Below are 24,170 nucleotides of genomic sequence, written 5' to 3'. Positions count from 1 at the left end.
AGATGGAGAGAGCAGAGGTGTTCTCTAAAGAGACCACCTCAAGTGTCTTTGTACTGCTGGCAGTAGCCAGCTCTGCCTCTGATGAGGCAGAAGTACAGCGAGACTGCACGGGGGACCAGCATCTGCTGGTTTGTCCTCCAAAGAGGTGTTGGCACCAACTGAAGCTGGCACCAGACCAGCAACCACTGGCCTTGCCTCCAAAGAGGCAGATGGTGGAGGGTGTATCTCAACTGGCACTTCAATTTTCTTCAATTCCACACTAGGGTCTTTCTTGTTGGTTCTAGTGAACCTTGTCTTTATATTCTCATCATGAGTTGACTCAGATGATTCAGTTAGCTGTCTTTTTAATGATTCTTTTATTTGATTTTCCTTTTGTGCTCTTAACTTGGGTGTTTTTATTTGTCTCTTTCCTTTGGCTTTTTAATTTTGCTACTACAGTAGCAAAACTTAGACCGGGTCTTACAGTCTTTGCTTTGGCTCTCTCTCGTGCTTCCTTAAATGTTGTTCTTTCAATCACTCTAATTGCTTGTATTTCCTTTTCAAGTAAATATATATCACACTGCTGAGATGACGAGGCATGTCCCTCACCACAGTGAACACATTTAGGTTCCCTGGTGCACATTCCATGTTCATCCTCTCCACAGTTGACACAGACTGCAGGCTTTTTCTTGCAATTTGGATCGACACGATTGTAGGGTGTGTCCAAAATGCTGGCAATGGAAACACCTTCTGGGTCTTGGGATGTACACTTTATCTTAAACCTATACCAGGCTGCATAGACATATTCCGGAAGTCTTAAAGTACTAAAAGTTAATATTAAGGTAGGCTGAGGTATTCTATTATTTTCAACCTTCTTTGTCATCCTGTCAACCTTTATTACACCCTGGTCTTTTAATTCTGTTAAAAGTCTCTCCTCGATAAAAAAGCCATCAATTGAGGGGCATAATCAAGCCCTTGCTGGAGTTCAGGCTAAAGTGGGGAGTGCACTCAACCGTAATTCCCGCAAGGTCCGACAATCCCATCAACTTACTGCTCTCCTCTGGGGAGATGCTTTTCTATAAGGAGCATATTTCCATTTTTGGGGCTGTTATTTTTGGCTGTCTGCCACAACATTTCATGATTTCCCTGTGTACTTGGAAATGTCAATATTGTCACCTTCAAGCTTCAAATTCAGGTATTTATTAATGAATTGGTACAAAGACCCCAGGAGCTATTTCACACTTTTTTATTTTCTTCATGGCATATGGTTCCAGTGTGACAATACTGGAGCCAGATGCTTTTTGTTGAGATTTCTTGCGGTATATCTACTCGCATTGCTTTGGGTATCATCTGTGTCTGTCTGTCATTCGGTCCAGGGGTACTACCCTGATCAAAGGACCGACCATGATTGACTGAAGTTCGGGTTCCGTGGACAAGTCCTTTGACAAAAGCATAGGGTGTTAAGCCGAATATGGGGGGGTTGCCATAGAACGTGAAAAACATAGTTCATCAGATATTTTCCCCATACCCACCATGGAGTCACACTTAGAGGACGGTCATCCCTTTCATTAGGGTCGTCCTAGGGGTAATTACTGATATACACCCTATCTCCATGCTAAGGCGTCATGATGTCCGTCGAGATCAGACCCGGCACTGAGGATAGGGTTTGACATTAAACTTCCCTCGCTCAACCACGTCAGGTACTAGAGTTCTACGGGTGAGGTGGCATGCCGTCCATCCTCACCCTCCTTCAAATCCCAAGATTTAGACTAAATCATGTCCAAAACAAGCCAATAGTCTCATCATAGAATCCATACTTATAGGGGAGGAAGGCAGAAAGATGAAAACGTTTTTAGTAGAAAAAGAAAAAGGGCTGACTTATTTCGTTGGATCAACAGCTGGGCACCAAGGCCCAGCGAGAAAAGCAGTTCCCACCAGGCATCAGGGCCCAGCTGCTGAACCCTAAGCCCCCCATCCTCGGCAAGGCTTCAGCATCTGGGGGGCCGAAGGAACAGGAGGACCGGCAGAAGTCCCAACCGTCCCACCAGAGTGGGACGGACTCTTAGAAGTCTCAGAGCGAACCTTCATAGGGGGGAGGAGGCCCTGGCTTCTTCTTCGGCTGTGGGGTTCTTGAAGGTTGAAGGAAGCGGTGGCAGACAACGAAGGAAGACGATGAAACATGACGGACACCTTCCTCCTCCTTCTTCTTCTTCGCTCTGGGGTCTTAGAAGTTGAAGGGGAACGGTGGCAGACAACTAAGCCGTCATGGAAGAGATGACGACACCTTCCTTCCTCTTCTCTTCTTGGTTCGTCAGCTTCCTCGCCTACCGTCAGTCTTTCCATCTAGACCGGAGCCAAGCAAGTTGCCGAAGGCAACAGGGCTTGACTGCACCTGTCCAGAAGGACCTGGGGTGGGAGCAGCAAACCACCACGGGCAGGAACAACGGCGGCAGGACTGGTAACGGGACTGGAGCGGCAGCATACTCAGGAACAGGAGGCGGGGCAGCAACCGGCAGCATCCTCTGCACAGGAGGCAGGTCCAGAGGAGAGCTCTTGGGACACCGGAAGTCCGGGGCTGCAGCAGGAACGGCAAAAAAACAAAAAAAACCAGTGGCGGCGTCACAGCGGGCATCGAAACCTCCAGCAGCGGCGCCTACACAGCAGCTGTTGGGGTCACCGTGGCTATGTGCTGAGTGTACACCAGGTGCGGCGGAGCAGCGTAGCCCGGCGTGGTAGTCGTGGTGGTTGGCCCGTGTGTTACCGGCATGGCCCCTCTCGCCAAGTGACTCAGCAGCCCCTGGACCGTCGGTGTCCCTCGCAGCCCCAGCGAGTACCAGGTCCGTCCGAGATCGTCCCCCGTGGCAAGCAGGTCTGAGGAAGGAAAAGTCGGGCGAGTTAGTGGGGGGGTCTCCCCTCGCCCAGGGGGGGACAGGTCCCACCCTGAGCGAACGGAGGACCCCGAGTACAACTGGATGTCGGGGAATCTCGCCCCATTCCCCTCCACGCTCGACTGATCGAGAGAGGAGAAGGAGTGAGAAACCTCCCCCGAAGGGGAAGGAGCCATACGAGGGAGCTGAGATGGAGGGAGAAAAGAAGAAGACATGTCCATAACCAAGGGCGTAGCCGGAGAACCCTCTGACAACTCCTTGGCCGGCTTACGCGGCTTCTTCCTCCCCCCATAGTGCTCCCACTGCTCCTCCGACCAAAAAATACAAGTACAGTGGTACCTCGAGATATGAAATTAATCCGTTCAGAGACGGCCTTCGTATCAAGAGTTTTTCGTATCTTGGAACACATTTTACATGTAAAATGGCTAATTCGTTCCAAGCCCTCCAAAAACACCCCAGTAAATTATATTTCCAGGCTAAACATATGTTCTAGGGTTACGACGAAGAAATATGACTCCAAAAAGGCAAAATACTGTACATACTTGAGTATTATTCAACTGCATATAATGTTCAACCCCCATTTTTACTGCATATATTAGGACTTTGGCATATGTCCCTTAGCAATAAGCCTAGCCTATGTTAGCTACTGTAGCCTAGTCTATGATTCTGACATCTAAACCTAAGAGCTAAAAGCTTAGAATATGCCAATAAAATGTATAAATAATCAGTATGTACTCATTTCAAATAATTATTAATTAATCATTAACTATAATACACAAACAAAAAACAAAAACAAACCTTCCAATCGTTTGTTTCATTCAGATCTTACCCGTCTTACGAGTATGGAATGAGCGCCAAACAATCTTTTTTTTTTCCTAGCCACACAGTAAGCCATAAACTGTCATTAGTATCTCTCTTCAAACTAATAAACCACCAAACAGTATAATAACTATTCATTTCTATTCTTTATTCTATCTTTACCTAATGGAGATACCGAGTTACTGACAGCTATAATGAAACATACGTAATACGTATACGTAACGTAATAATAAAACAGAAGAAGAATTCTAAAAAATACGTATTTGTTGGCAGTCTGATTTTATTTATATTTTATGATATCAAATTCACATTTTTTTTTATTAAATGTATTGCATGTACTCATTTCAAATAATTATTAAGTAACCATTAACTATAATAAACAAAAAAACAAAAAAAGCTTCCAAACGTCTGTTTACCTCCAGCACTTATGAGTATCGAACGATCGCCATCCAATCACTTTACACAGTAAGCCATAAATTATTATCTCTCTTCAACTACTGAAACTACCAAACCAGTATAATAACCATTCATTCTATCTTTATTCTATCTTTACCTAATGTTTTTTTTATTAAATGTATTGCATGAATACTAAGTTTTTCAATTTACAGCAACCTTTTACCAATAGAATACTTTAAAGCACAAGGGTAGATGCTGACCAATAGGAGAGCAGGACCTTATGGGGTGACTAGCATCAGGAACCAATGGGAGAGCGGGAGGATGGTGGCGAGTACTCAGTTGGCGGCGCGGGAGTTTTAAAATTGTTCTCGGTGGTCCCCCCCGTCGATCATCGAACTGGTGGGACTTTATAGCAACAACCTTCGTATCTTGAAAACTTTTCGTATGTAGAGCAGTAAAATTTTTCGTATTGGCTTTCGTACTTGGATTTTTCGTAAGTTGAGCCTTTCGTATCTCGAAAAGTACTACTGTATCACGTCTCACGTGAGAGCATTCTCGCCCTCTACACCGAGTACAAAAACCATGAGGATCAACCTCAACAGATGATCGGAAGGCCCCACACTTACAGCCCTCCACACCAGGGCCACAACCTGCGGCTAATGGGGGGGCGAGGGGGTCTTTCCGGCTCTTGGGAATCCATCATTTGCAATATTCACTGAGAATGAAATACAAAACACAGATACCGTACTTAGCAGGCTTTGTACATTCACACTGAGTAAAAGAGAAAGCTCCTCGCAGTCGAGCTGACTGCCAACTGCCAGACAAGTAGTTAACTACCGAACCCCCTTGTTCGAAGCTTAAGACCGGTTGCACTACCGCTAAGTACCTTCCTATTGTTAAGGACTGAGGGTCCCTGTATACGTATCGAAAAAGTTTTCGGTTTTGTTAAACTAAAGGCATTTCTTACACAAATCAAAATTTTTCTCATCAAACCCACCAATCATATGGAACCCCATATACAATATGACAAATTTTCTAAGACAATTTGTATTTTTCATAGCTACAAACCTAAGGTCTTAACAATAGGAATATTTCTAGCACCTAGCTGGATCCGGTTAAATCACAGACAAAAGCAAGGAATCTTGTGAGATCTGGCAACGTGTGCGTTGTTCGGGTGAAGAGTGGTCAAGGACCACTCACCCACACACGCCGAGAGTTTGTGGTTTGACCTCTCTCAGCCTTTACCCAGTGGAAGTTTATTTTATAGTAAGAGGGAGCTTCGTAGAGTTTCTACTCTTCATTCGTGGGAGAGTTTTTTTTCTTCTCTTCCCAACCTGCTTCCATCTCCTGCCGCTGTCACACCCCATGCTAGTGTTTTTTTTTGTGCCTTTATCCCCTTCTTTTCTTCCATCGATTCGTCGCTGGAATCATTGGAAGGCCCTCAGGCTAAATTTAATGTATTGTCGCCCTCTCTTCCTCGGGAGTTATTTTGATTCCCGAGAGGGAGGAGGCTTTTTCATCAGTTTCTTTAATTTCAGATTCAGAGGAGTCCAAAATGGCAGCACTCTGGGGATGCTAGGGCTACAGGGTCCACCCTCCTTGGAGGGTTTGCTGACGCACTTCTTGGATTCTCACTACACCCCTCCTCATGCTGTCCAGGCCTTCCCCCTCCTCCTGGCCTCATCTTCGTTGGTAGCCATGGTCAGCCCATATTGTTTGTTGCTCTGCCAGTGATCATTGCCGCTTTTTCAACAATTCAGAGGGAAGCCGGGGCGGGTGGGTCTGGTACGCATTGCCCGCGAAATCACGGATGGGGGGGGCACTGTAGTACATACAATATTACTGGATACAGTGAAGTAATGTATAACTTTTTAAAAGATTTATGGAAAAGATACATTACTTTTTCTTCTTTGCTTAACTTAATTTTTGTCACTATGCCATCTACGTACCCCATGACTAAGAGTAAAGAATTCTTGCATGCCAATTGTCTCATTGTTGTGATTAAAAAGATTGACTTGGTAGAGGCCTTCTCAAGTGGAAATATTTAAAATATATATATTTTTTCAAGTTAATATAAAAAATTATATTTGACTTCACACATTTTCTTTTCATTACTAAGAATTCACCGAATTTTTCTTTTCATTACCTAAGAATTCACATGTTTTCTTTTCATTAATAAGAATTTATTCTCACAAAAACCAAAGGACATATGGCATAATTTTGCTGTCTTGAAGTTGTAAACAACGCTGGCGCCGCCTGTTTCAGCCGCGCAACGAACTACTAATGGCGGCTAATCCAAGCTAACCTGTGGAGTTCCCAGACCATAAGCTAACTTCAACAGTAGGGACGATTCATTTCAATAAAAAGGGGGGATTTAAAGCTTGAGGTAACAGCAAAAAACTGTCCTATGCTAGCCCATGCAACCAACAACAAAATTAAATCTATGCCTTGGTGCAGCTGAGTCATTGACATTCATCCAGTATATAGAAAAAATGTAGAAATTATAGAAAAACTGAAATATAAAAAATGGGATTAAAACATGCAAGGGCCTCCATGTAAATTCCACCAACTTACCTGAGCCCTTTGATATTTTCTAATGTAGTGGAATCATGTATGGAATTTCACAGACAGCTATGATTAAATGATGGGTTTGGGGTGGAAAGAAACAAATCTTCAGCAACAAAATATTTCCTATAACCTCTCAACACCAGCTTGTTAAATTGACATTAATCTTATGTACTCAGTACATCTACCCACAATTACACTGATTTTAATTTAATATCATTACAAAAACTTATATAAAATTTTAAATTGATATTATAAAAAAACTCCTCTAGTCTTACCTTTCCTTTCTCCATCATTGTGATACACATCAATTAAATTAATGACATTCTTGTGCCTCAGATTCCTTAACAGACGTATTCTCTTCTTACATTTTGGTCTCCATTTGGAATTCCTTCTAAGTGTTTTCTTCTTCATATCTTCACAGCTCGACGCTGGAGGGTGTCTTTATCTAGGCATTCTTTTACTTTGCCATAACTTCCTTCCCCAAGCTTATCACCCAAAACATACTTCCCAATCAACTAAATAAAATAAAATTACAATTAACATAGTTATTCTACATATGTATAAAGTAACTTCAAAACATGCATTATTTTGTTTTTTTTCCCATAGAGAAGACAATCAAAATATACAAAATGAAAAATTTTTCTATTAATTTGTATTTTTCACAGCTACAAACCCTTAAGTCTTAGAATTTGAATAAATCTTCTGGTGCCAGCTGGAAACCAGTAAAAACAATTAAAATCTGTAAATGCAAGAAATCTGTGGCATCTGGCATCTGATACATAGCTGAGGTGGGAGCGAGACAGAGACCACGCTCAACCTAGTGACACATTTAATCTCTCTTCACCGCCTTGGAGACATTCACTTTTGATCTCCTCCTCCCAAGCCAGGTTTTGACCTAAGCCCATGATTTCCTTCTCTGTTGTATCGTGGACTCCTCTATCCAGCCTAAGAAGTCCCACGTGTCAACGTATATGTCCCGGCCTTCCAGGGTTCCCGTGTTCACGCTTCCTGACTTCCTCTGTGACAGATACAACTCGCAGTAGAGTGCTTCCAGGCCTGTTCCTTACTACTTCGTCATCAGCTGATTCAATGTATAATAACGTTGTCCTGTCTCTCAGGGGTATATTGCCTCTCATTGGGAGAGAGTAGTCAGAACCATCTTGTTCCTTTCTTGCAAGTTTGTAAATTTTGAAAAATTGTTTTTGGATATATTGGAAATATTTGTGTATGTTAAGACATTCCAATTTGTGGTATGTTAGACATTCCAATATGTTTTATTTCTTCTTCAATGATATATACAGTGGTCCTCCTGTATTCGTGGGGGATGCGTACCAGACCCCCATGAATAGTTAGATCCCGCGAATAGTTGGAACCCCTATAAAAATGCTTAAAACCTCCTTTTGGTAGTTTAAAACTCAAGAAAAGCCACTAAAAATTTTATAACTGTTTTTTTAATTAGTTATATCACAAAAAGTGCATTTTTATGATGAAATTAATAAAACCAGGAATTTGTGGATATTTCTCATAGAAAAATACCGCGACTAGGTTTATTTTCCGGAGAATTTTCCGCAAATAATGGGGGGGGGGGGACGGGGGAAACGTTCCAGGTAGAAATCTGCGAAATGTGTGAGTCTGCGAATCCAGAGAAACGCGAATACAGGGGGTCCACTGTTTTATTTCTTACTTATGCTGCTTGGTAGGCTTTAGTGTGGAGTTTTTTCCTCTCATTATATCATTGTTGTTTTTTTCTTTAACATCTAGGTGTGCTTTAATTATGCTCTTTTCTTTAGACATAATATTTAGCTTCAACTGCACAATTTCTGGAACATGGTAATGTTAACCTTTCAGATTTGAGTGGTCAGGACATTTGAGACATTATGGGTTTCGGTGTTGCAGTCAAGGCTTATGTCGAGGATTCATCTTACTTAACATAGCAAGTTTTCCTCACTTCCTCATAGCATTCCACTTAGGAAACAAATTCAATTACTTCAAGGATATATATAGTAGTAACTTTTCAGTTTACGAACTGGAAACCATCTAATATGAGACAGCAACTAATGAGGCTATAAACAATGGTTTGAAGAAACAATCGTAAGAAGTGCCCACACCAAGCTTAATTTTTAATAAAAACCATTAATTCATGGGGTAGCCATTTCATATAAAAATCAGTTTTTTTAGATTTTTTATGAGAAACATCAAATTAAATGATAGACTATGCATATCCGCTTCACTCTGTACGATGTACAGAAAGCCTACAACACTCCATCTTTCACACATTAAAACAGAAAAAGGGCTTAGAACTTGGAGTAAGGGAACAGCAAAAACGTGTCTTTTAATATCATGGCACTTCGATTGACACATTGTAATTAAGGCTACGAAAACCACCGGTGCAGCCGCATTCTACATTTAGAACAGTGTTTCTTATGCGTTGTAAGATTTAACATGTACTGTATCATGCTGAGGAGTAATGCCAGCAAATTTTCTGTACTTGAAGGATAATGACATCATTGACAAAGATGATACAGTAATGATAACAATAATCTAATAGTGTTGTATTATGTTTAGGGTTCACTATGGTTCTAGGCCAAAGTAAGAAAACAGAAGCATTAATGTACACAATTGCCTCATTGTGAAAAAAAATAAGTATATGAAATATAATCTTAAAGCTATTTAAATTTCCAAAAAACCAACAGTTAAAAGTTCTCAGCAAATAAATGTATGTAAGTATATATAACAATGGTGTTCATTATGAAAGAGACAAATGAGAGTTGACTTTAGAAGTTGTGACTGTGAGTATAAATAACAATAAGTTTTTCACAAATGTCACTACTTTCACTGATTAACATCATACATATAACAGATTCCCATCTCCGTTCATCTGATGTCTAGGGCTGTCCTCAGTTTTACCTTCAGAAAAGGAGTTTTTAAATTTCATCACTAAACATCTTCGAGCCAATGAATTTATGGATTATAATAATATTAATGAAGAAAATTGTATTGTATAACAAAAAAAGGAATAGGTGAGAGGGATATATAAGACTGACAGTAAGAAAGAAAATAGCAATGAGATAAATATTGAATTCCTCCATAAGTAATGTGACCAGGTCCCCCCAGCTTTTAGGTAGGACAGTCCTGCTTTTTCAACCTCTGTCCCGCTCTTTTTAAAGTTAGCAAAATGTCCCGCCTTTATTTTACTTTTTGTGAAGATTTGTCCCGCTTTTTGTGCTACAAAAACAAACTTGTCCCCATTTTAATGGAATGGTACTGATATTTTTCTTTAAGTTCACCATTTCACTAGCTGGTAACTTCTATCATCTTCTCCGACTGCTATGATACCCAATGAAGTGAATTAAAACAATATTATAGACTGTAAATTGCATAAAAATGATATTGTTATGTTACAATAAAGTTTCATACATACTTACCTGGCAGATATATACATAGCTAAGACCTCCGTCGTCCCCGACAGAAATTCAAATTTCGCGCCACTCGCTACAGGTAGGTCAGGTGATCTACCGGCCTGCTGGGCGGCAGGACTAGGAACCATCCCCGTTTTCTATCATATTTTCTCTCTTCCACCTGTCTCCTGCGGGGAGGCGGGGTGGGCCTTTAATTGTATATCTGCCAGGTAAGTATGCATGAAACTTTATTGTAACATAACAATATCATTTTCATACATCAACTTACCTGTCAGATATATACATAGCTGATTGGCACCTTTCGGTGGAGGGTAAGAGACAGCTAACTATATGGAATAGACAGGTAAACAACATATGTTGTAGGTATAAATAAAACCTTGGTTCCTACCTGATAGGTGGTAGACTTTGTGGGTGTTTGCCCAGTAGTCTGCATCACCTCAAGAAAACTTTAGCGAGTCTATGATCTATGGCCAAGAGTTCTTGTGGGTCTGCCGATGGGGTCTTATCCGCTTACTCGGCAGAGCCTGAAAGGACTTTGTCAATGGTGCTGATCCACTTATATGACAATACACCTTATGAAGGAGCACACAACCAACTCCCGACCACCTGATCCTAACCATATGTTAGAACTAGGATTGTTTCCGAGTTATCCCCAAGAAACTCGTCACAACAACCGTAACTCAAAACCACTACGCACACATACATAATTTCAAAAAAAAATTATACTCATCTAATTAGATATGACAAGATTCTCTTACTGAACAACATAGACGGCCGCCCGTGCTAAACCAAGTCCTCCATTGTTCGAAGAGATTCCAGACCATATCCAAAAAAAGAAGAAAAGTATATACTGTTTAAGGATTGGTGTCGGCTCCCGTACCCAGAATCGTATCCGCCGATACGAACGGACCTAGAGAAAAACACTTCTCATATGTCACACGAACGTCTTTCAAGTAATGAGATGCAAATACTGAGTTGCATCTCCAAAATGTCGTAATCTATGATGTTTTTAGCGACATATCTTATGAAACGAGAGAGACGTCGCTACTGCTCTCAACTTCATGAGCTTTAACTCTCAACAGTCGTAACTGTTCGTCAGAACGACCTTATGCGCGTCTGTAATGACGTTCCTCACAAGAATGCCAGCGCATTCTTGACATCAGTCTTGTGGGGTCTTTTACCGCGCACCAAAGACCTTGTCTAGAGCCTCCATCTGATGCTTTCTCTGAATGTAAAACTTTAGAGCTCTTACAGGGCATAGAGATCTTTCTGCTTCTCTTCCTACGAGACTCGATATGCCTTTGACTTCAAATGACTTAGGCCAGGGATTCGAGGGATTCTCATTCTTAGCTAAAAACAGTGTCTTAAACGAGCAAAATAGCTGAGTCTCCCTTGAAACCCTACTTTATCTTGCAGAGCATGTAATTCACTAACTCTCTTTGCCGTAGCTAAAGATAATAGGAATAGGCATTTTCTGGTGATGTCTCGAAACGAAGCCAGATGAGGAGGTTTCGATCTTTCCGATGAAAGAAAACTTGAGGACAACGTCTAGGTTCCAGTTCGGAGGGACCGTTGTTCCTTCGACTTTGAAGTCTCAAATGACCTTATGAGATCGTGGAGATCTTTATTATCTGCCAGATCTAATCCTATTCCTGAAGACAGCCGAGAGCATACTTCTGTATCCCTTTATTGTGGATACAGCTAGATGAGATTGCTCTCTCAGGAATAGAAGGAAATCAGCAATTTCCGCTATAGAGGTAGTGGAGGAGGACAACTTCTTAGATCTACACCACCTTCTAAAAACCTCCCACTTCGATTGATATACTTCGTAGTGGAGGTTCTGCGTGCTCTCGCGATCGCGCTTGCAACTTCGCGAAAACCCTCCTCGCTCTGATGAGTCTTTCGATAGTCGAAAGGCAGTCAGAGCGAGAGCGGGGGAGGTTTTGATGGTACCTCTTGAAGTGTGGTTGTCTGAGAAGATCCGTCCTTCTTGGTAGGGATCTTGGAAAGTCTACGATCCACTCTACCACCTCCGTGAACCAATCTTGGGCCGGCCAAAAGGGGGCTATCAATGTCATCCTCGTCTCCTTTGACGCCACAACTTTTTTATTACTAATCCCAGGATTTTTGAATGGAGGAAAAGCAATATACGTTCTACTCGGAGACCAATCTAGTAGGAAGGCGTCTACCATAAGAGCTCTTGATCTTCCGCGACCGAGCAAAAGACTGCCAGCCTTTTGGAAATGAATGTGGCGAAGAGATCCACATGAGGTGTCCCCCACAGCGACCAGAGATCTTGACACTTCCTCGTGTAGGGTCCACTCTGTATGAAGGACCTGGTTCCTCCTGCTGAGTCTGTCCGCCCTCACATTCTTTACTCCCTGCACGAACCTTGTCAGAAGGGAGATGTTCCTGTGAGCGTCCAAACAAAGTCAAAAAAGGTCTCGTCAGTTTCGTAAAGGAACGAGGAGTGAGTCCCTCCCTGTTTTCGAATGTAGGCAAGTGCGGTGGTGTTGTCCACGTTTACTTGCACTACTTTGTTCGACACCAGAGGTTCTAGACTCTCAAAGCCAGATGCACGGCGAAGAGCTCTTTGCAGTTTATGTGCCAGTCACCTGCGCTGGTTCCCAGGTGCCTGACACCTCCTTCGAGCCTAATGTTGCTCCCCAACCTTTCTCCGACGCGTCGGAGTACAAACACTAGGTTCTGGGTTCTGTGTCCTTAGAGAGATCCCTTTGTTCTCTTCCAGAGGGGGCAACCACCATTCCAGGTGCGATCTTATCTCCACTGGAATGGGAAAGACGTCCGAAAGTTGTCCCATTTTTGTTTTCCAACTCCAAGACTTTCTTGATGAAGATTGAAGCGGACGTAAATGAAGTCTTCCTAGTGGAAGAACTGTTCGAGGCGAGGAAAGGGTCCCTAGAAGGCTCAACCATTCCCTCGCCGACGTATGTTCCTTCCTTAAGAAGAGAGAGACTATCCGCAAACCTTTTGCGATTCTCTCTTGCGAAGGAAATACTCGAAAACCCCGAGAATCCATCCGAATCCCCAGATAGACTAAGTCCTGTCTGGGGGTCAGCTGCGACTTCTCGAGGTTCACGAGCAATCCCAACGCTTTGATCAAATCTAGAGTTAACTTCAGGTCCTCCAAGCACTGTCTCTCTGATCTGGCCCTGATGAGCCAGTTGTCCAGATACAGAGAGATATTTACTCCTTTGAGGTGAAGAAACCTCGCCACATTCTTCATCAGGCTTGTGAAGACCTGAGGAGCTGTGGACAGGCCGAAACATAAGGCTCTGAACTGAAAGATCCTTCCCCCCGTCATGAAAACGGAGGTACTTCTTCGATGAAGGGTGGATCGGGACGTGAAAGGTAGGCGTCCTGGAGATCTAGAGACACCATCCAATCTCCTTGTCGTAATGACGCCAGGACTGAAGCAGAAGTCTCCATGGAGAACTTCTCCTTCCGAACAAATTTGTTGAGAGAGCTGACGTCCAGTACTGGTCTCCAGCCTCCCGAGGCTTTCGCAACCAGAAAAAGGCGATTGTAAAACCCCGGGGAGTTTCGATCTAGTACTAGTTCTATCGCTCTCTTGTCCCACATTTGTTCCACACGCTCGAAGAGTATCCCTCAGCCCAGGATCCTTGTACTTTGGCTGTTAGTTCCCTTGGTATTGACGTTAGGGGAGGAGTGTTCAGGAAAGGATAACCGATATCCCTTCCTTATTATAGCCAACGATGACGCGTCTGCGTTTATAAGTGTCCAGGCCTCCACAAATCCCAGGAGCCTGGCACCTACTGGTGCTTGGAGGAGAGAAGCTTCATTTTCCCTTTTTAAAGGGACGAAAGGCAGACCTACCTCTCTTCTCCGGAACCTTCCTTCTTGCGGGAGGTCTGGAGGTCGGACCACCTCGAAAGGACTGAACCGATGTACTCGGTCCTTTCTTGTCATGTAGAAGCAGGCTTCTTCTTCCTTGCTGACTGCGTCAGAAGATCCTGAGTCGCCTTCTCAGTTAATGAATGAGCATGTCCTTCACCAACTGAGAAGGGAACAAAAAGTCAGACAAAGGCGAATACAGCAGCGCTGCCCTCTGAGCGTGGGAGACTGCCTTGGTTAAAAGGCACCATATACCGTCCTCTTCTTTAGAAGACCTGCTCCAAACAAAGAGGAGATTTCAAAGAGCCATCCTGTACCGCTTTGTCTATACAAGACAATATGCACAAAAGGGCTTCGGTTCGATTCCTTCCGAATCATGGGCTTTCTTGGACATCACCCCCAAGGGACCAATCTAAGAAGTTGAAAACTTCCAATACATGAAAGAGTCCCTTGAGGAGATGGTCCAGTTCAGAAATGCCCCACGTAATCCGTGCCGAGTTGAGACCTTGTCGACGTGAAGCGTCAACTAAGGTCGAAAAGTCTGCTTCTGACGTAGACGGGAGAGCAATACCCATATTCTCTCCCGTCTGATACCAAATCCTCTTTTACAGCTATCTCGCTGGAGGCATGCAGAAGACCGTTCTTACTAGTCTTTCCTTAGACTTCATCCACGAGTCTAAGGATTGTAGAGCCCTCTTCATAGAAATGGTGGGCTTCATTTTAAGAAAAGACGAAGACTTCTTCGTCTTAGCACTCGAAAACAGAGAGCGCGGCGGAGAAGGAGGAGCGCGGAGTCAATTCGTCTCCATACTCCTCAAGAAGCAAGGCAGTCAAAACTTTATAGTTCGACAGTCCTTCTCTTCCTTGATATTCATCATCCGAGTTTCCTTCAACTCGGGATCTAAATGATCTCCGCTACCATTTCTGTACGTTCCTCCTCTGGAGGAGACAAACTCCTAATAGGAGAGGGGCTAAGGGAATGATATTCTTTCCTCTTCCCGCTTTAATAGCCTTGGAAGGCACCAAAAGCTCAGGCTTCTCTCGATAAAAAGAAGACGCTTCCCGCTTGGATGACGCTTCTCGTCCGCCAAGCGTCCTGGCTGACGTCTCCGCTTACTTGGCTGCTGACGTCCGGATGACGCCTCGCGCCTGGAAGACGCTCCGCTCTCAAAAGGCGTCCTACTTGGCGCCAAAATATTGGTCGGAGCTTCACGTCTACCCACAGCTTTCAAAGCGCTTCATGGTCTAAAGACGTCTCACGTCTCTCTGGCGTTACGAAACTTTCGTAAGCAACCGCTCTCGCTCTCGAACCCGAAGCTTCTGTAAGATGTTTGGAAGCTTCACGTCTGCATGACGCTTCTCTCGTTTAGCAGGGGAGAGAGGCGAGACTTCTTGATTGGAAGCGCACGTCCTTCCTACGAGGCCGCTAAACTCCCACTAAGAGGTCAGTTGCTCTTGAACTGCCATAATAATTCTCCTTGAAGCTTCTCCCACGTTAACTGCATGACGCCTTTCGTCATCACTCGGGGGAGAAGTAGGAAAGGGTACTTCTGCGTACTCGTCGGGTGACTCTGACGCCACCTTCGCCTTCTTAATAGAAGAAGGAGCGTCATCTGAGAAACGCTCAGGGCTCGAATCAATTTCGGGTTCTTTCATATGACGCTTCAGAGGTCTCGATAAATTCGACTCCTTCCACCCTCGTTTAGGTGAGGGAGAGGGAGAGGATGAGAAACACTCACGAAGGACGCTTTTCTAGAGCGCCCTTGAGCAGCCTGCACGAAACAGAGCTAGCTGAAGGGACGTCTGACCGTTGGGGGAGTTCCCCACGACCTCCTTAAGGCTTTCGACTTTCCTTCTCCTCTGGGCATGGGAGCTTGGAAGGAGGTCTAGGCCTGGGAGCGTCGCAGGGACGATCAACGCCCCCTCCACAACACTGGGAGAACTCACTTCACTGTAATGCTCACTTTCACTAGCTTACCTTGTAAGTCGCCATTTTGGACTTCATGTCTCGAATCGTAGCTTTCAGATCGGCGATTTCCGAGGCCGATTCCGAAAGTACACTTTGTGAATGAGAAACATAGGGAGAATCTAAATCAGTAGGATTAGAATTATCAGTAAAAGGCTCAATAGGCCTTGAACTCACACCTTTCAGACGTCTAACCCTATCCCTCTCTAACTTCTTCAAATAAGAAGTTAAAGTCTTCCACTCTTCGGCATTTAATCCCTCGCATTCCATTTGATTCAAGTATTTTATTAAAAAACAGAAAAAAAAAAAAAAAAAAAAAAAAAAACACTGAAACCCCTAGCATTTACGGCATACAGTGTGAGGATCAACCGAAGCTTTCGGTATCCTCACCCTGCAGCCTAACATTCACACACATTCTCACACTCACATTTGAATCAGACATACTGAGAAAAATCCAAAAAGCAATTCCAAAAACAGTCCACAGTAGCGAATGCCAAAAACACGATCCTGATACGTCACCAAAAAGCCGAGAAACGATGATCAAAGGATGAAATAAGAATCTAAGTCAGGAGGTAATAGCAACAATGTTGATACCACCGGCGACAGAGAAAATATGATAGAAAACGGGTGGGGATGGTTCCTAGTCCTGCGCCCAGGGCAGGCCGGCGTAGATCACCTGACCTACCTGTAGCGAGTGGCGCGTAAACCTTTGAATTTCTGTCGGGGACGACGGAGTCTTAGCTATGTATATATCTGACAGGTAAGTTGATTGTATGAAATGACAAATTTTCTAAGACAATTTGCATTTTTCATAACTACAAACCTTCAATCTTAACAATAGGATAATTTCTAGCGCCTAGCTGGATCCGGTTAAAAAATAGATGAAAGCAAGGAATCTTGTGATATCTGGCAACGAATGCGTAGATCGGGTGAGGAGTGGTCAAAGACCACTCACCTACGCCACCGCATCAGTTGTTTCTTTAACTGATTGGCCAAGAGTAGTGGTTAACCTCTCTTGGCCTTTACCCGGTTCATTGCCTGTTTTGCTTGTGTTTAGTGTGTGTGTGTTTGGCTGATATTATGGCTTCTGCTCCTTCTCAGCCTTGTCAACGTGTGTGCCTCAGAATTCCAAGTTTTCCATATTCTCGTTTTTTGGATTCGGCGGCAACTGATCCCCACATCATGTGTAGGAGGAGCCATTCTAATTTTTGTACTATAACGAATCCTTGCACAGAATGCCTGGCATGGCCAAAAGAGCAGTGGAAGTCGTTTTATAGCAAGAGAGAGAGCATCAGAGGGCTTCGACTCTTCCTTCATGGGAAGGTTTTTCGCCTCTTCCCGATGCTCGTCTCCTACAGTATTCAACCCCCATAGTAGTGTTGTTCCTGTGTCTCCTTCCTTTTCTTCCATTGATTCGTCACTGGAAGTATCGGGAGCCCACCAGGCTGATGTTTGTAATGTCGCCTCTTCTTCTTCGGGAGTTAATGAATGAATGATCTTCGGAGTTAATTTGATTCCCGGGAAGGGTGAGGCTTTTTCATCATTCTCATTTATTCCAGAATCAGAGGCGTCCAAGATGGCGGTGATTTGGAAGACGCTTGGGCTAGGGGGTCCCCCGTCCTTGGAGGGGTTACTAGCACACTTTATGGAGGCTCGCTATCCACCCTCTTCAGGCTGGCCAGGTCATCCCTCCTCCTCCCAGCCCTGTCTTCGTGGGTAGCCAAGGTCAGTCACCTAGTATTGCTCCGCCAGTGACTACTGCTGCTTCTTCGAGTCGGAGGGAAGCCGTGGCGTCAGCCCCGTTGATGACGTCACAGGATCTGTCGTTATGTCCACAGCCTTACCTTGAAGAGCTTACATTTTAAGCTCCATCCTTATTAATGCCGTCTTCAGATTTGCAATCTCCGTAGCAGAATTTGCATTATCTGCGACGGGCGAGGGTGATCTGCATGTGAGGAAGCAATTAATTGGGGGTTAGTTACTAACTGGCTCGTTAAAGCGGAGATCTACTCAAACTTCTAGAGTCCTTGTTCTAACCCTATCTCTCTCTAACTTCCTTAAGTAGGAATCTAGAGTCTTCCATTCTTCCTCACTCCTATTCACACATTCATTGCAAGTGTTAGATCTAGAGCATTCATTCCCACTACACCTCTTGCATACATTGTGAGGATCTGCCGAAGCTTTCGGTAGTCTCACCAAACAACCCTCGTTCACACATCTTCTAACTTCGCAGTTAGAGTCAGACATTTTGAGAACAATCCGAAGCAACATCAAAAAACAGTCCACAAAAGCGTAGCCAAACCACAGATCCAAATACGTCACCAAATAAGACAGTCCAGAAGATCAACGGCGATGAAATACGAAAATCAAGTCAGGAGGAACCAACAACGATGTTGATGGTACCGGCGACAGAGAAAATCTGATTAGAAAACGGGAATGGTTCTTATTCCTGCCACCCAGCGGCAGGGCGGTAGATCACCTGACCTACCTGTCGGGAACGACGGAGTCTATAGCTAAGTATATACAGGCAGTCCCCGGGTTACGACGGGGGTTCCGTTCTTGAGACGCGTCGTAAGCCGAAAATCGTCGTAAGCCGGAACGACGCTTGGAAATATGTCTTAAACTAATAAAAAGTTATAAAAACCATTACTTGTAATCCTTTGGTTACACTACATGTTGTTTTCCTAGTGTTTTATGTACAACCTGGAGTTTATTTTCATAAAAGAATGCTGGTTCTTGAAGGTAAAAACTATTGTAATCCTCTGGTGACACTACATTCTTGAAGTTTTATGTACAACCTGGAGTGATTTTGCCAAATCTTCAGGGCTACAAGAACAGCTGATTACTATTTACGTATCATATGAGTTATGACTAATTAAAGTAAACGTATCTTTAAATTATTCTTCTATATTCGTATCAACAAAACATTTCCTGCCATGAGTCAGAGGCCGTTTTAATGAAACGAACACTTCTCTGGTCCTATCTGTTTCAGAAATAAACGTTACGTCAATCCCAGAGACCATTGTTGTTGCAAGTCGTCTCTCTCTCTCTCTCTCTCTCTCTCTCTCTCTCTCTCTCTCTCTCTCTCTCTCTCTCTCTCTCTCTCTGATCAAATTACACTGGAACCTTGACATACGATTGCCCTAATATACGAAAGTTTTGAGATACAACAGAAAATTTGCGAAAATATAAGCTTTGATATAGGTACAACGAAATATTTGAGATACGATTTTGCGATGAGTGTTAGTTGTATAGGCGATCGATAAATGGCGTTCAGTCTGTTTGTTTGTTGGTGCTGCATGTTAACACGTCGTTGTTTAGTTCGTTGTATTTGTGCCTATTTTTCGTGTTATTTTGTCTATTTTATTATTAACCATGGGTCTCAAAGCTAAAGACAAAGCAGGTGATAGAAAAAACAACCCAAGAAAATGATTTCGATGGAAGCAAAACATGAAATTATAGCAAAGCATGAACGTGGCATTCGTATCGTCGATTTGGCAAACGAGTATGGTCGAAATCCATTATCCTTCTACAATATCCACGATCATCAAGCAGAAGGAAGCTATAAAAACCTTCCAAAGGCATCACCATATTTAAACTCTATGAACTGATTAAAAAATAAATAAAAATTAGTTTAGCAATGTTATTTCATTTGTGTTTATTACGTAGTTATTAGTGTACATACGTAAATAAAAAGAGACAAATCGTTCCCTGCCATCCCTTCCTACCTCCTTCCCCCCTTGCTGGCCTCACGTCATCTTTCGTTGTGGTAAGTAAAATTCCTTCTTTTTTTGAATTGATTTTATTAACATTTATTATCATTTATCACATTGCTATGTTATTTTATCATTATGTGTGTTATTACTCGTTTATTTGTGTATAAATTGTGTATATTATATGTAATTTAGCTGTGTTTAGATGTGGTTTCATAGCGCTAGAACGGATTATTACATTATTATGGGAAAAAATGCTTTGAGATACAACTGTTTTTGATAGACGACGATGTAACGGACAAATAATTCGTATTCAAGGTTCCATTGTACTGGCATAATGTCTCTCTTTGGATACTTCGATTTTGCCAAATCTTGAGGGCTACAAGAACAGATGATTACTATTTACGTATCATATAGCTAATTAAAGTAAACGTATCTTTAAATAGGGTTATATTATTTGTATCAACAAAACATTTACTGGCATGAGTCAGAGGCCGTTTAACGAAATGAACACTTCTCTGTCCTTAAATCGGAGCGTCGGAAGACGCCCCTCTCTCTCTCTCTCTCTCTCTCTCTCTCTCTCTCTCTCTCGTCTCTCTCTCTCTCTCAATCTCTCTCTCTCTCTCTCTCTCTCTCTCTGATCAAATTACTGGATAATGTCTCTCTTTGGATACTTGGAATTTGCGTTGTAATCTAACCAGAAACTTCGTTTTGTTTATTATTACTGGAAACAAGCAATGATTTTTTCATTATTTGCGCTTTTGGACTGTTATATGTAAACTTTGCACACCACAAGCTAGTATGTATTCATTCACTCGGAAACTAGGTCGCATATGAGGCGTCACTAAAAAACATGAAAATACGACATAAAAAGTGTCGAAAATCATCATAACCTCAAATTTTGTTGTAATCTAACCAGAAACTTATTTTTTTATAATACTGTGCTAAACTATAAAGGATTTTTATCATAGTATGCGTTTTTTAAAAGCGTCGTTAACTCGGAGCGTCGGCAGCGTCAGCGTCGTAACCTCGGAAGGCAAGCGTCGTAACCCAGGACGGATTTTTCCATTGAATATTTAGAAAAAGCGTCGTAACCTCGGAACGTCGTAAGCCGGAACCGTCCGTAACCCGGGGACCGCCTGTATCTGACAGGGAAGTTGAATGTACAAAAATATTTATTATAACAAATAACTCAATACGTATTGCACAAAGTTTTATATCATGCAAAAAATGCTGATGTTTTGGGAGACTATTTCAGCATCGCGGCAAAGTAATGGAGTCATGTGGGCTAATTACGAACTGCTTTGTAATGGGAGCATAGCCAGAAAATCTTTGAGCTGACATGCTACTTTAACCTTGATAAAGATTTATTTTTAAACACAACAGCTTTGTAAACAGCCACTAGCATTCAATCCATGTCAACGTCAAAGTAATCAAAGTGTGAAATCCGTTACGTAAGCCAGTATCCAGTGACTTGCGCTTTCCTGCCCAAAGTTCTAGGGCTCCCCCACACATCATAGAAAATGCTCTTGCAGATGCAACTAAATTTGCTCAACTTACCTTAGCCATCTCAACATTGATTGCCATTGACGTCAGCTAACTTTAAACACTTTGGAATACAAGCGTAAATTTGTAGAAACTCAAATAGTAATTACATTCACCACTTACGATGATGCAATAATATTCCCGTTCGTGAAGGAAAACGAGTAAATATTGTTGTGTGATAAATAGTGCTACTAGAAATTCACATTCTATTTACCAAGATCTCTATGAAAAAAGCCATCTGAGAAATTCATATTATTCGGAACATATATCATGTTTTTGGAAATATCTGAACAGTTTTGTTTTGCAGTTTCAATTTATATGATATAATTTACAATGTATTTTCATATTCTAGAGTAAATTTAGCAAGATTGTGTCTTCAGTAAAAACAAATGGGAAATTCAATGAACTAAGGTAATGAAAACTGTATCTTCACTTTTCTTGTCGATAGTACATGCTACAGGGATATGACCACAAAAGGAAGAAAAGCGCAGATTCCCTTGAAGGGGCAAACAGGACAAGTCATCTCTAACCCCCAGACGAAACAAAAAGGCAGTTGTAAAATCCCACCAAAGAGATGTCTTTCACTACTGCTATGGCCTCCTTCTGGATCATCTAGCCTACCTCAGCAGGAAAGGTATAGAGGATCTCTCTTCAAAGACTTTCAAGATCCATAGCTGTTTTCTTTGCTTCCCATACTTGCCAAAAATGGAGAAGCCAGGGCTCATCTGGTACATGGAGGACTGTCTCCTAATTTGCTGGAGCAGGATCTAGTAGAAAGATATGAGAGAAGAGGTTTGGTGGAGGATGACTTTGGGTAGAAGGCAGTGAGAAGGCACATCAGGCAATAAACCCCTTAATGTAGGGAATAACGGTGGGGAAGATCTAGCAGAGGTCTTCTTGGAAAAGAGGCTTCAACGGAGGTTACTGCAGGGATAGGCTCCTTGCTCTACTGCCTTTAAAGGACTGCCTGGCAGACAGCGTAAGAAGGGCTTGTGTAACCTTTTTCTGTAATTCTGTTCCGTAGCAGTAAGTGCCATAAGAAAATAAGGCAGCCAGGGCTTGTGCACCATCTCTAATTCCTAGTCTGCAGATAATGTAACACCCAACCAATCTGCAGCAATATTGTCTTGAGGAGATGTACATTCTTCAATCTTCTTCAATACGGTGCTAATCGTCCAGTCTTAGAGGATTTTGACCTTAATAAAAAAGTCCTTTAGCAGATGATCTACTGCCGAAGAAGTGAACATACCAAGGCTAATGCGAAGGTCGATCCTCTTGAAGCATCAACAAGGCCCAAGAAATCCGTCTTGGAGAAGGCAGAAACTCCCAGGGATAGAACTTCACCTGTAGCATAAAACTGGTAGATTCTCTTAGAAAGTAGAGTATGTAAGAGGACTGCAAAATACTAGTTTGCCAAAACTCCTCTCCTCTGACAGCCACCTGGCAATGGACAGCACCTTCTTAGACGAGCAGGAGAGGACCATCCTCAGAGGTCTAACAGTGCGTTACAGCTACCTCCTCACAAAGGCCAAACCTGGTGAAGAGGGAGACGCTAGAGAAAAGAACAATGGATAACTGAGTAAAAAGTACTTCAGCAACAAGGCATCGGCAGATGTTGGTTGCTCTAAAATGTTATCCTTGTCTTCCTCCGACGAAACTGAAGGGGGTAAAATAGTAGAGTCTTGAGAAGCAGCACAAGATTTCTTCAGAAGATCCAAAACACTTTATAGGGTAATGGCCCTTTAAAAATGACATCTTTGGTCCTAGGATGACCAGTCAGCAGCTGATGGGATCCAAAATAGTATCCTGGACAGCAAAAGCACTTAATACATCCCAGTCTGACTGTAAAGACAGTAAAATACACCCTGAACTAAGCATCAAATGCCTCTTGGAGTTGTAGACCAACCAGGTGTAAATGGTACCAAAGCAGGAGGAGAGGACCCAGATACACTCATCAAGTCCGATGCAATCTCAAAGACGGGAGAAAATCTCAATTAAGATCACAATGTCACTCTATGATACACATAAATAAAATGTAAATCGCTCTCTGGCGCAACTCAATGTTTGGTGCCCACTGGGTACTTCTCTTCCCTTGGGTGCTCGGGCAACACAACACACTTTGCTCTTGCTAAGCGCTGAGCTCCCACCAGGCACTTGACAGCCAACTGGTGCTCAGCAGAAGATGGGTGTTTGGCTCTCATCGGATACTAAAAATGATATTATGATACAATAAAGTTTCATACATACTTACCTGGCAGATATATACTTAGCTATAGACTCCGTCGTCCCCAACAGAAATTCAAATTTCGCGGCAACTCGCTTACAGGTTAAGTTCAGGTGCTCTACCCGCCCTCCTGCTCTGGGTTGCTGACTAGGAAACCATTCCCGTTTTTCTCTCAGATTTTCTCTCTTCCCCACCTGTCTCCTGCGGGGAGGCTGGGTGGGCCATCAATCGTATATATCTGCCAGGTAAGTATGTATGAAACTTTATTGTATCATAACAATGATATTGTTATGATACAATAAAGTTTTATACATACTTACCTGCAGATATATACTTAGCTTTAGACTTCGTCGTCCCGACAGAAATTCAAATTTCGCGCCACACGCTACAGGTAAGTCAGGTGATCTACCGTCCTGCCGCTGGGTGGCAGGAATAGGAACCATTCCCGTTTTCTATCAGATTCTTTCTCTCTACCACCTGTCTCCTGCGGGGAGCTGGGTGGGCCATTAATCGTATATATCTGCAGGTAAGTATGTATAAAACTTTTTATTGTATCATAACAATATCATTTTTATACATTCAACTTACCTGTCAGATATATACTTAGCTGATTGGCACCCTCGGTGGTGGGTAGAGACAGCTAAATACTGAAATGAGCAGGTAAACAACATATGTTGTAGGTACAAATAACCCTTGGTTCCTACCTGATTAAGCGGAAGACTTCGTGGCTACTGCCCAGGAGTCTGCTTCGCTTCAAGAGCCTCAGCGAGATAGTGA

The 24,170-nt window shown here is 42.8% G+C and overlaps 1 pseudogene across 1 annotated transcript in view; it reads right to left on the bottom strand.

Annotated features, from left to right (window-relative positions):
- The window catches only part of LOC135217146 (serine/threonine-protein kinase stk11-like), a 154,517-nt pseudogene that overhangs the window by 115,624 nt on the left and 14,723 nt on the right, over positions 1-24,170 (bottom strand). Inside the window, exon 2 of the transcript XR_010315061.1 lies at positions 6,912-7,165. The product of XR_010315061.1 is annotated as a serine/threonine-protein kinase stk11-like (transcript). The remainder of the gene's footprint in view (positions 1-6,911; positions 7,166-24,170) is intronic.

The sequence above is a fragment of the Macrobrachium nipponense genome, chromosome 7 (genome assembly GCF_015104395.2).
Source record: "Macrobrachium nipponense isolate FS-2020 chromosome 7, ASM1510439v2, whole genome shotgun sequence".
Taxonomy (NCBI): domain Eukaryota; kingdom Metazoa; phylum Arthropoda; class Malacostraca; order Decapoda; family Palaemonidae; genus Macrobrachium; species Macrobrachium nipponense.
This window is presented reverse-complemented; position numbering and strand designations above follow the sequence as displayed.